We start from the raw sequence: 9,948 nt of genomic DNA on the forward strand, positions 1-9,948 counted from the left end.
TTGTTCCATGTCCAGTTCTAACTGTTGCTTCCTGACCTGCATACAAATTTCTCAAGAGGCAGATCAGGTGGTCTGGTATTCCCATCTCTTTCAGAATTTTCTTTCAGAAATAGAAAAGCATCTATTTCTGCTTTATTGACTATGCCAAAGCCTTTGACTGTGTGGATCACAATAAACTGTGGAAAAATGGAATATAAGCCAGTGCATATTTCTATAAGGTATTATTATTAAAATGAAAATTTAGAACACACAGAACATTGTCTAACCAATTTTCCTTTATGCTTTGACAGTTGCCCAGTTGTTAGGAGAGCACCCAAAAGCAATTCAAGTCAAATGCTAGAGTACCTATTGCTTTGTATAAGTTCATTTCCTTTTCTACTGATGAAAATTTAAAATTATTTGTCTCTTCTGCTTGCCCTGGTTTTGCTTTTGCTGTTGAAATTGATATTGCTTTTGCTAATTCAGATTTCTATTCATTTTCTGATTTCCTATCAGAGTGTTCCACAACAATTGTTGCAGCATCTGCTGTTTGCATTTCTTTTGGCTAAAGTATTTACAAAGAATTGTAGCCTAGAGGGAATATTCAACCACTGGAAAACACCAGTGAATGTTACTGTTGTTTAGTTGCTAAGTTGTGTCTGACTCTTTTGAGACCCCATGGACTGGGGCCAGCCAGGCTCCTCTGTCCATGGGATTTCCCAGGCAAGAATACTGGAGGGGGATGCCATTTTCTTCTTAAGGGGATCTTCCCCACCCAGGGATTTAACCTGTGTCTCCTGCACTAGGAGGCAGGTTCTTTACTGCTGAGCCACAGGGGTTATGTCCAAACAACATCACACTCAGATCTGCTGCTGCTACTGCTGCTAAGTCACTTCAGTTGTGTCCGACTCTGTGCGACCCCATAGATGGAAGCCCACCAGGCTCCCCCGACCCTGGGATTCTCCAGGCAAGAACACTGGAGTGGATTGCCATTTCCTTCCCCAAAGCATGAAAGTGAAAAGTGAAAGTGAAGTTGCTCAGTCATGTCTGACTCCTTGAGACCCCATGGCTGCAGCCCACCAGGCTCCTCCGCCCATGGGATTTTCCAGGCAAGAGTACTGGAGTGGGCTGCCATTGCCTTCTCCAATATAGCAAAGTTAATAGCACTAAAGAGGAACATATGCTGAATGTTTACAAAACGTACTTCTTAGAACACCACTCAAAGGATTCTTATGAAGTATACGAAGCACACAATTTATTGATATTTATTTGAAAGAATGGCTCACCCAGCAGCAAGGGCCATGAACACACACTTAAAACATAGCAACAACTGCCAGCAAGGCTGCCTAATCAGATGACCTTGGCTTCTGGGGTGTTCCTCTTCCCATTCCTGGAAAAATCAACCCTAACCTTCAATTCTGCACAAGAGCATTTCTTGGTCTTGCTTTCAACTTGACATGAGTGAATCCCTTGAACCAGTTGATTCTTCATAGTTTAACACTTTTAGAAGAATCATATTTCACATTTTCCCCATTTCTTGACTGAGTTTTACTGGGACTTGGGATTTGGAAAAACATATAGATTTCTAGAAAAATACCCAGAAGGCATTTCACCATGAAAATAGTACCACTGCCTTTAAAAGTGAGGGGCAGCATGTGGCAGGCTTTCATCAGTGGAACATGTTACTTCCAGGCAGAAACAGAATCATGATGAGATTTGCCATGTTCCTTCTGCTGCACTAATCATGGAAACACATGTTGAATTAGAACCTCCAGAACCAGGGTCTCTGAGTGACTAAGATAAGCAGAGCCCACTGACACTCATGTGATATCCATGGGAAACTTTGATGAGATTTGTGCTTGTCACTACAGCATAAGCAAAACCTACAGTGACATCTCTCATATGTTGGGTAAATTACTTACCTCCTCTGAATCTTAGTTCCCTTATTTAAAAAGAGAAGTTTCTATTTCAGGGTTTTATTTTGGGTTTTGCTGCTGCTGCTGCTAAGTCGCTTCAGTCGTGTCTGACTCTGTGCGACCCCACAGACAGCAGCCCACCAGGCTCCCCCGTCCCTGGGATTCTCCAGGCAAGAACACTGGAGTGGGTTGCCATTTCCTTCTCCAATGCATGAAAGTGAAAAGTGAAAGTGAAGTCTCTCAGTCGTGTCCGACTCTTCGGGACTCCATGGACTGCAGCCTACCAGGCTCCTCCGCCCATGGGATTTTCCAGGCAAGAGTACTGGAGTGGGTTGCCATTGCCTTCTCCATTATTTTTGGTTTTGGTAAGGATTAAATAAGATAAGCACATGGAAACCACCTAATACAAAGTCCCATATATGGTAGATTCTCAACATATGGTTTCCGTGTAAAGGCATAAAAAGAATATCCTAGGAATTGCTCACATAAAAAAAAAAAAATTGAAGTCCAAGTGGCATCAGACTTCCAAAGAGCAATGCCTTCAAAATTAGGAAAAGTCTTTACCCAGACAAACTATCAAATATGGATAAGGGTAGAATACAGGTCATGTGCATGACATATTTTGCAGCCCATGGGCCCTTCCACAGAAGTTACTCCATCCAAAGGAGTGAGTTATTCACCCAAGAAGAATACACAGGGTTAGGAAACAGAGCAATCCAACCTGAGATCAAGGGAATCTGTTGAAAGGGCCTTGAGGCAGGAGGGCAGGGCTGTGGGGGAGCCCTGCCCAGGAACAATATTAAACTGGTAGGAGACTTAATGTGTTTGGAAAACAGTGCCAGAGGGCAGCAAGTTTGAGAAGAATTAATGACAGTACCTGGATAACCGAGGACATAAAAAATATAAGGCAAGGGAATTCCCTAGTGGTCCGGTGGTTAAGACTCCGTGCTTCTCACTGCATGGGGCTGAGGGTTTGTTTGATCCCTGGCTGGGCAATTAAGATCCAGCATGCCTTGTGGTACGGTCAAAAAATGTTTCTAATTCAAAAAAATATATATATATATAAGGCAATTGTTAACTCTAAGATCGAGAAAATGTTGAAAAAAGGAAATCATAATTATTATTTGACTTGGCAGGCAAGAATATTGACATGGTTTCAATAATTTTTTCTGTTGATGACTGATCTAATCAGAAAGTTTAAAGTAACTGCCAGACATGGTGGAACAGGGGAGGAAAAATCAGGGAAGTGTTAAATCTGCATCTTGCAAATTGGGAAATCAGTAGATGATGCCTGAATTTGGTAAACCAAGAAATCAGTATTAGCAGATTATTTAAAAACATGGAGGCACGTGCTGGATGAAGCGCATGACAGATTTGGAAGTGGTTACTTCTGAGGAGCTATATTCAAGGATGGAGACCACTGCAGGCAACAGCTGCTAGCAAGGCCGCCTGACCAGATTGTCTTGGTCTCTGGGGTGTGTCCCTGTCCCGGTTCCTGGAAATATCAACCTTGACCTTTGACATCAGCACTTTAACAGCAACCTTAACATCAGCACTTCTGGGTTTTGCTTTCAAATGGACATGAGTAAATCCTTTGAACCAATAACATCTCTATATTGATTTTATGGTTTATGTTTCCAGTTACAATTGGATAGTGCTGTTTGACTCTATTTCAGAGCAGTATGTGTCCATATTTTAAAGATTACATTACTATTTAAAAACTAATGAATATTAATATCAACATGAAGCCCTGAGTTCCAGTCCTGGATCAACCACACCAGCAAGTTTTGTGACTTGGATTAAGCCCCCTGGGCGTCCCCTCTCAGTTTCCCCATTTGTAGGTGGGAGGTTTAAACTTGTTACCTACAATCCCTAAAATCTCAAATATGCTGTCATCAAAACATGAATTTGTAGAATACCTTGTAAAACCTGTAAAAAAAAAAAAGTCACTCCTTATTTTCACAAGCACAATTCTTTTTCATAGATAAAATACTAAAACACAACAAAACATTTTAGGTTAAAAAAGAAGAAAGAAGTACAAAGACTCTGACATACTGGCCCTGTTTTGTCATGGATCATGTTTAATAGCCTAGCAAGCTTTGTAAAAGATCCATTTTCAGTCTATGCAATATGGATAAATAAATATGACCTTGAGAGTTCTCATTTTCACATGCCACATTTTTCCCCTCAGGACAGTTTCAATAGTTATTGAACCAGAATTTAGTGTCCAGATAAGCCACTAAGAATAATCTTCCCCTTGGAGAGATCCCTAGTGCTTCTTGCAGGCGTAAGATGTCTTGGGTGGAACTAATGAAGCAGATGGTTCAGAAATTTTCACTGGAGAGAATTTCTTCTCCACCTCCCCTCAGGCTCCCATGAACTGGTTCCCTTGCTGTGCTAAGCTCCTGAACAAGGAGCAGCAGAAAGCTCAACATTTCCAGAGGAAAGATAAATCGAAGTCAGCTACTCCCAGACAGAGGATTCACCCCAGTGTCTGCCTCCCACTTCTTTTCCTTTACTCCCTCTCTGCTGCTTTCCTTCCAGCCGCCCACATCATCCTTCACAGAGATGTAAGGTTCTGGTGACCTGAACTTACTTTCTCCCTTTGTCCCTTGGGCACAACTTGTTCTTTTCCAGAGTCAGAGCTCACTTCCCCAGCACCAGGTGGTCTGACTGTGAGCAGGTGAAGGGAGCTGGGTATAATTAAAAAAAAAAAAAAAATTTTTTTTTGGGGGGGGCAACAGTAAGCCCCTGTTATCAGCCTCCATTAAAACTTGGATTCAAAGAAGTGAATTTGACAGCTCCAAACTCCTGGCTGTGGGGTCCTTGATTAATTTCCATGCTCCAAGTCCAAGGTGAGGGAGAGAGGGATCTCTTGGGCAAGCATCAGAGGTCCGTTCATACTCAGCTGCTTCTCCCCCAGCTTCTCCACTTGGTTATATGGACATGAGGTCTGTCACACCCTGCATATGCCAGCTCACTGAGTGCCTTAGACAGCCATATCCCCATTTTACAGGTGATGAAACTGAGGCACAGGAAGGGGAAGCAGTTTGCCTAAATTTTCACAGCCAAGGGTTGATGGAGTCAGATAGGAACTGCTGTGCTTAGTCGCTCAGTTGTGTCCAACTCTTTGCGACCCCATCAACTATAGCCTGCCAGACTCCTCTGTCCATGGGGATTCTCCAGGCAAGAATACTGGAGAAGGTTGCCATTTCCTCCTCCAGGGGATCTTCCCAACCCAGGGATTGAACCCAGGTCTTCCACATTGCAGGTGGATTCTTTACCATCTGAGCCACCAGGGAAGTCCATGAATACTGGAGTGGGTAGCTTATCCCTCCTCCAGGGGATCTTCTTGACCCAGTAATTGAACTGGAGTCTCCTGCATGGCAGGCAGATTCTTTACGAACTGAGCTACCGGGGAAATTGTGTTACTCCAAAGTAAGTGTCTTTCCCTCTTGGGCTGCCTCTCCATCTCCCTGATGGAACCGCCTTACCCTGATCTCCCAAGACCAGGCTGAAGAGAGAGACTGAGTTGGATGCAGGGACCACATTTGGCTGGGTTTGACATGTGCTCAGAGGTTTGGTGACTAAATATAGGCAGCCATGAAATGTCTTGGCTATTGACTGTCTTCCCTCAGTTTTGGTCAGCTCGGGCCATTCTTGGTTTCCTTCATCCCTTTGAATCCCACGTACAGACTGAGAAATGATCATTGGTGACTCTTAGGACACACTAGAATTCCACTCTGACTTGGCCACAACATCAGTGAGCTTATGGGTCAAGCTCTTGGACATGCAGTCTGAGGGCACAGAGTGGCCTTACTGCCCTTCTTTTTCATGCTTTTCATTTCCATTCCTCCACCCCTGTCTTCTGGCTTGTGGTGGGTGGGGAGGGGCAAGGGTCTCTGTGTAACCCTTTTCGCTAGTCTGGTCTACAGCACCCAAGGACTGGCTTAGAATCTGCTGTCCATCCCTCTGTTTGGGAAAACAATTACCAGACCCAGTCTCACAGGCATCGGGGGAGCCCCTCAGGCAGCGGGGGAGCCCCTCAGGCAGAGGTGCTGAAATCCCTGTGGGGCCTCTGGGTCCCAGCGAGTCATGTAGACTCAAAGGCCCTTCCAACCACCACCGAACGTCCTAGCTTAGATCTTACATAATTACTATTAAAATACACTTTGTAAAAAGCTCTTTCTGTGCTTAGCTGTGTCTCACTCTTTGTCACTGTTCAGACTGTAGCCCATCAGGCTCCCTAGTCCATGAGATTCTCCAGGCAAGAATACTGGAGTGGGTTCCCATGCCCTCCTCCAGGCCCTTCCCCACCCAGGGATCAAACCCAAGTCTCCCATGTCTCCTGCATTGCGTGGAGAGCAATGCTGAGCCAGCGGGGGAGCCTGGCTAAACATGTTTTATTTTAAAATGACATTTCTTGGGTTAAATTTTTGGGTCAAATATTACATATGCTTTACAGAAAATTTAGAAAAGAAAACAAAAGCACAAATAAGAAAAATAAGTATGTATTGCAATTCCATCAGCTGGAGATGATATTTGAAAATGTGTAACACTTCATCCATTGTTTGGGGGGTGCCTATCTATGTTCACTTTTCTTTCTAAAAATGGAATCATATCCCATTTACCATGTTACCTAACAGCCACTTCTCTGCTTTCTCCTCGGCAAGTCAACCCTGATTTTGTTCAAATATAGGACAGCCATGTGCCCGAGGGAAGACTGGGACCTTCTCTGGCCTGAGGAAATGCAACTTAACTGGTCTAGGTCATTCTGAAAAATTCTACTCATCTTGCCAGTGAATGGCTTGGGAATAAACATGTGACAATATTTTGGCCAAACAGACAGGAAGGAAGTCTTTAGGGAACTTCTGGGAAATTTTTCTCTGCTCTTTGAAAAAAAGAGAAAAATCCAATGCTGCTTCAGTGGTACCCTTGCATTCATTTCTTATGTGCTTAGTTTAAATTCTGGTTTAAATGTTCTGAAAAATTTTGAGACTTTTAATACATGTTCCAAATTGCCTAGCAGTCCTTATCAACATATTTTGTACTAACAATTAAAAACTCTCCATGTAAGGTCTGGTTTCTCTTTCTTTACAGTGAGCTATCAAAAGAATCATTATCAATAAGTATTATTCCTGCAAATACAAACTTATTTTCCAACATGAGTTCTGTTTATGCAGAATATGTCTTCTAATAAACATTAGTACTTTATATTTTTCAACCAAGTTACACTAAATTCAAATTATTAGACCATAGGATCTAACCTCATATGATTCTAGTAATTTGAATTTAATGTAACATGGTTGAAAAATATAGACTAGATCCAAGTAAGGCCATATGTTTGGGTGGATGGTGCTCGATGCTGGCTATACACTTAGAATCACCTGGGGACTTTTAAATAAAAACACAATTTTTATAGAGATATAACTGACATTCAATATATTATAAATTGAGTTAGCAATTTTATAAGTTTTAACATACATACACATCCATGAAAACACCAAAATCAAGATAATAAATATATTTATCAACTCCAAATTGCAAGGCTTACTATCCTTGGTATTCCCTGCTGTCCACTGACTTGGAAATGACTGTTTCCTGTACTTTGCCTGTTTATTTAGTTGTCTCAGGTAGGAAGGAAAATCCATTCCCTCTTACTCCATCTTAGACTGAAGCAGATACTCCCCACCTGGGGAGTTTTGTAAAACAGTCTCTTGGTTTTATCCTAGAACAAATGAACTATAATTTGGGGAGGGGGATAAATTATACTTCTTTGTATTTTTTCTTTAAGGTACAATTTACATGCAATAAAGTTCATATTTTTTTGCATACAGTTCTGTGGATTTTGGCCAGTGTATACACTCACGAAACTATCACCACAGTCATGATGTAGATCAGTTCTCCCTCCTCTTCCAAACTCTCCTACTCCTCCTTGTGGTCAAGCCTCCCATTGCCAACCGCTAGCTCCTGGCAACCATCGATCCTGCCCCTTCCCATAGTATGAATACATGGACCAGAGTGGATGTTTGAACAAGGGGGACTGGCAGACGAAAGCTCTACAGTCAGCAAAACACACTGGCTCCTCTGAAGGAACCCAGGTGTAAGCACTCTTGGCCAAAGCTGCAGCTTGCCCCTTAGCCTGATGAGCAGCTATGGTCTCCAGCTGGGTTTCTTGGCACCAGAACGGCCATCATAATCAAAGTCCACTTAAGGCCTTATGAATATTAACAACACCATGAACATTAAGTACCTCATGGTCCCTCCATTCTTTCTTCTCTCTGTTCAGCACTTACATGCTCTATATTCCTATCCTGCCTCCTGGGCCACCAACCTATGTATCCACACTTCCTATTTGCTTTTCTTGTCTTCTAAAGCAGCACTGATTTTTCTTAAATAATACACAAATGCATACTATGAAGTATATGTGTCTTTTTGAATTATGGATAAAGAAGATGTGGTACATGTACACAATGGAATATTACTCAGCCATAAAAGGAACAAAATTGGGTCATTTGTAGTAACGTGGATGGACTTAGAATCTGTCATACGGAGTGAAGTAAGTCAGAAAAACAAAATCATATATTAATGCTTATAGATGGAATCTAGAAAATGGTACGGATGAACCTGTTTGTAGGGCAGGAATAGAGATGCGGATATACAGAACAGACTTGTGGACACAGCAGGGGGGAGGAGAGGGTGGGACGAACTGAAAGAGTAGCCCTGACATACACACACTCCCAGGTGCAAACCAGGTAACTCGTGGGAAGATCCTGTATAGCACAAGGAGCTCAGCTCAGTGCTCTGTGATGGCCCAGAGGAGCGGGATGGGGCGTGGTGGGAGGGGAGAGAGAGGGAAGAAAGAGGGGATACAGTATACACAGAGCTGACTCACTTTGTGGTAGAGCCAAAAACTAACACAACATCACAAAGCAATTATACTTCAATAAAAATGCATATTATGTTGTGGCATACATAAATGCCATCTTTCAAGTGTGCCCATAGGAACAAAGATGAAGAACTGCCCCTCCTTGTGAGGAGAGGCCTCAGAGGATGTGAGACACAGGACTGGATCCTGAAGACAAGAGTGGAGCAGCACTGTAACCGTGGGAAATAACAATGATAATTACAAGCATCTTGCTGGGGTCTCCCAAGAGTCTCATGAAGGTGGTTATTCTTATTCCATTTTCCCTTGAGGAACAAGCACAGAGAAAGGAAACAATTGATCAAGGCATTCAGAAGAGTTTAGTACTTCTGGCTTCATATTACATATGAATCCACTTCTTTACATATTACAATGGGGATTAAATCATCTCCACCTTCTCCAAGTTCTTTACAAAGATAAATGGTTCTAAGGAGAGCAAAGAGTGTCTGGAGACAGGGTTGATGAGGTGAAAGGGAAGAATTCCCACGCTTTCTCCAGTCATGTGGTCAGATTCACAGAAAACCAATGACTACATCCAAAGAAATTCTCTCCACATTTGGCAACTCATCCTGCAAAGCCAATAAAGCTTATAAAGAATAAGCTGCTAGAGGTGAGTGATCAGTTGAGAAGGGCAAAGCCAGTTGTCAGCCACTCCTGGGTTTAGGCGGTCCAGGGCTTAGATCTGAAATGCGGAAGCAGCTACCAGCTGTTGGGTCCCCACCTAAACTGAGAATAAAGATTTCAATGTAATAAGCCGTTTCAGGCTTTCAGAATTCTCAGCCATAGACAAGTTTGGCCCTTTACAGAGGCTTCCATCCACTTTGCAAGTCAATTATCCTTCAGTCTCTTCCCCTCTCTACGCTGTAACTCAGGACAGTGGCTCTTAGAGTGCAGTCTCTAGACCAGAGTATCAGCATTACTTAGGAATCTTTTTTACAATTGAGGTAAAAAAATGACGTAACATCAAATTGACCATTTTAAAGACTACCACTCATCCTCATGTAGTACTTTCTTAGTACTATGCAACTATCCTCCTCTACCTAGTCCCAAAACACTTTCATCATTCCAAAAGGAAAGCCTGTGCCCAGTAAGCAGTCACTCCTTCCTTGCACCCCAGCCCCAACCCCC

At 42.7% G+C, this 9,948-nt stretch overlaps 1 protein-coding gene across 6 annotated transcripts in view; it reads right to left on the minus strand.

Annotated features, from left to right (window-relative positions):
* PIP5K1B (phosphatidylinositol-4-phosphate 5-kinase, type I, beta) overlaps window positions 1–9,948 on the minus strand; it is a 533,355-nt gene that overhangs the window by 460,968 nt on the left and 62,439 nt on the right. Inside the window, exon 3 of one of the 6 annotated variants that reach the window (XM_010860660.1) lies at window positions 4,492–4,588. The exons of the other annotated variants lie outside the window; for them this stretch is intronic. The gene's annotated coding sequence lies outside the window, so the exon portion shown is untranslated. The remainder of the gene's footprint in view (window positions 1–4,491; window positions 4,589–9,948) is intronic. 6 annotated transcript variants of the gene reach the window in all.

The sequence above is a fragment of the Bison bison genome, unplaced genomic scaffold, assembly GCF_000754665.1.
Source record: "Bison bison bison isolate TAMUID 2011002044 unplaced genomic scaffold, Bison_UMD1.0 scf7180017864469, whole genome shotgun sequence".
NCBI classification, from domain to species: Eukaryota; Metazoa; Chordata; class Mammalia; order Artiodactyla; family Bovidae; genus Bison; species Bison bison.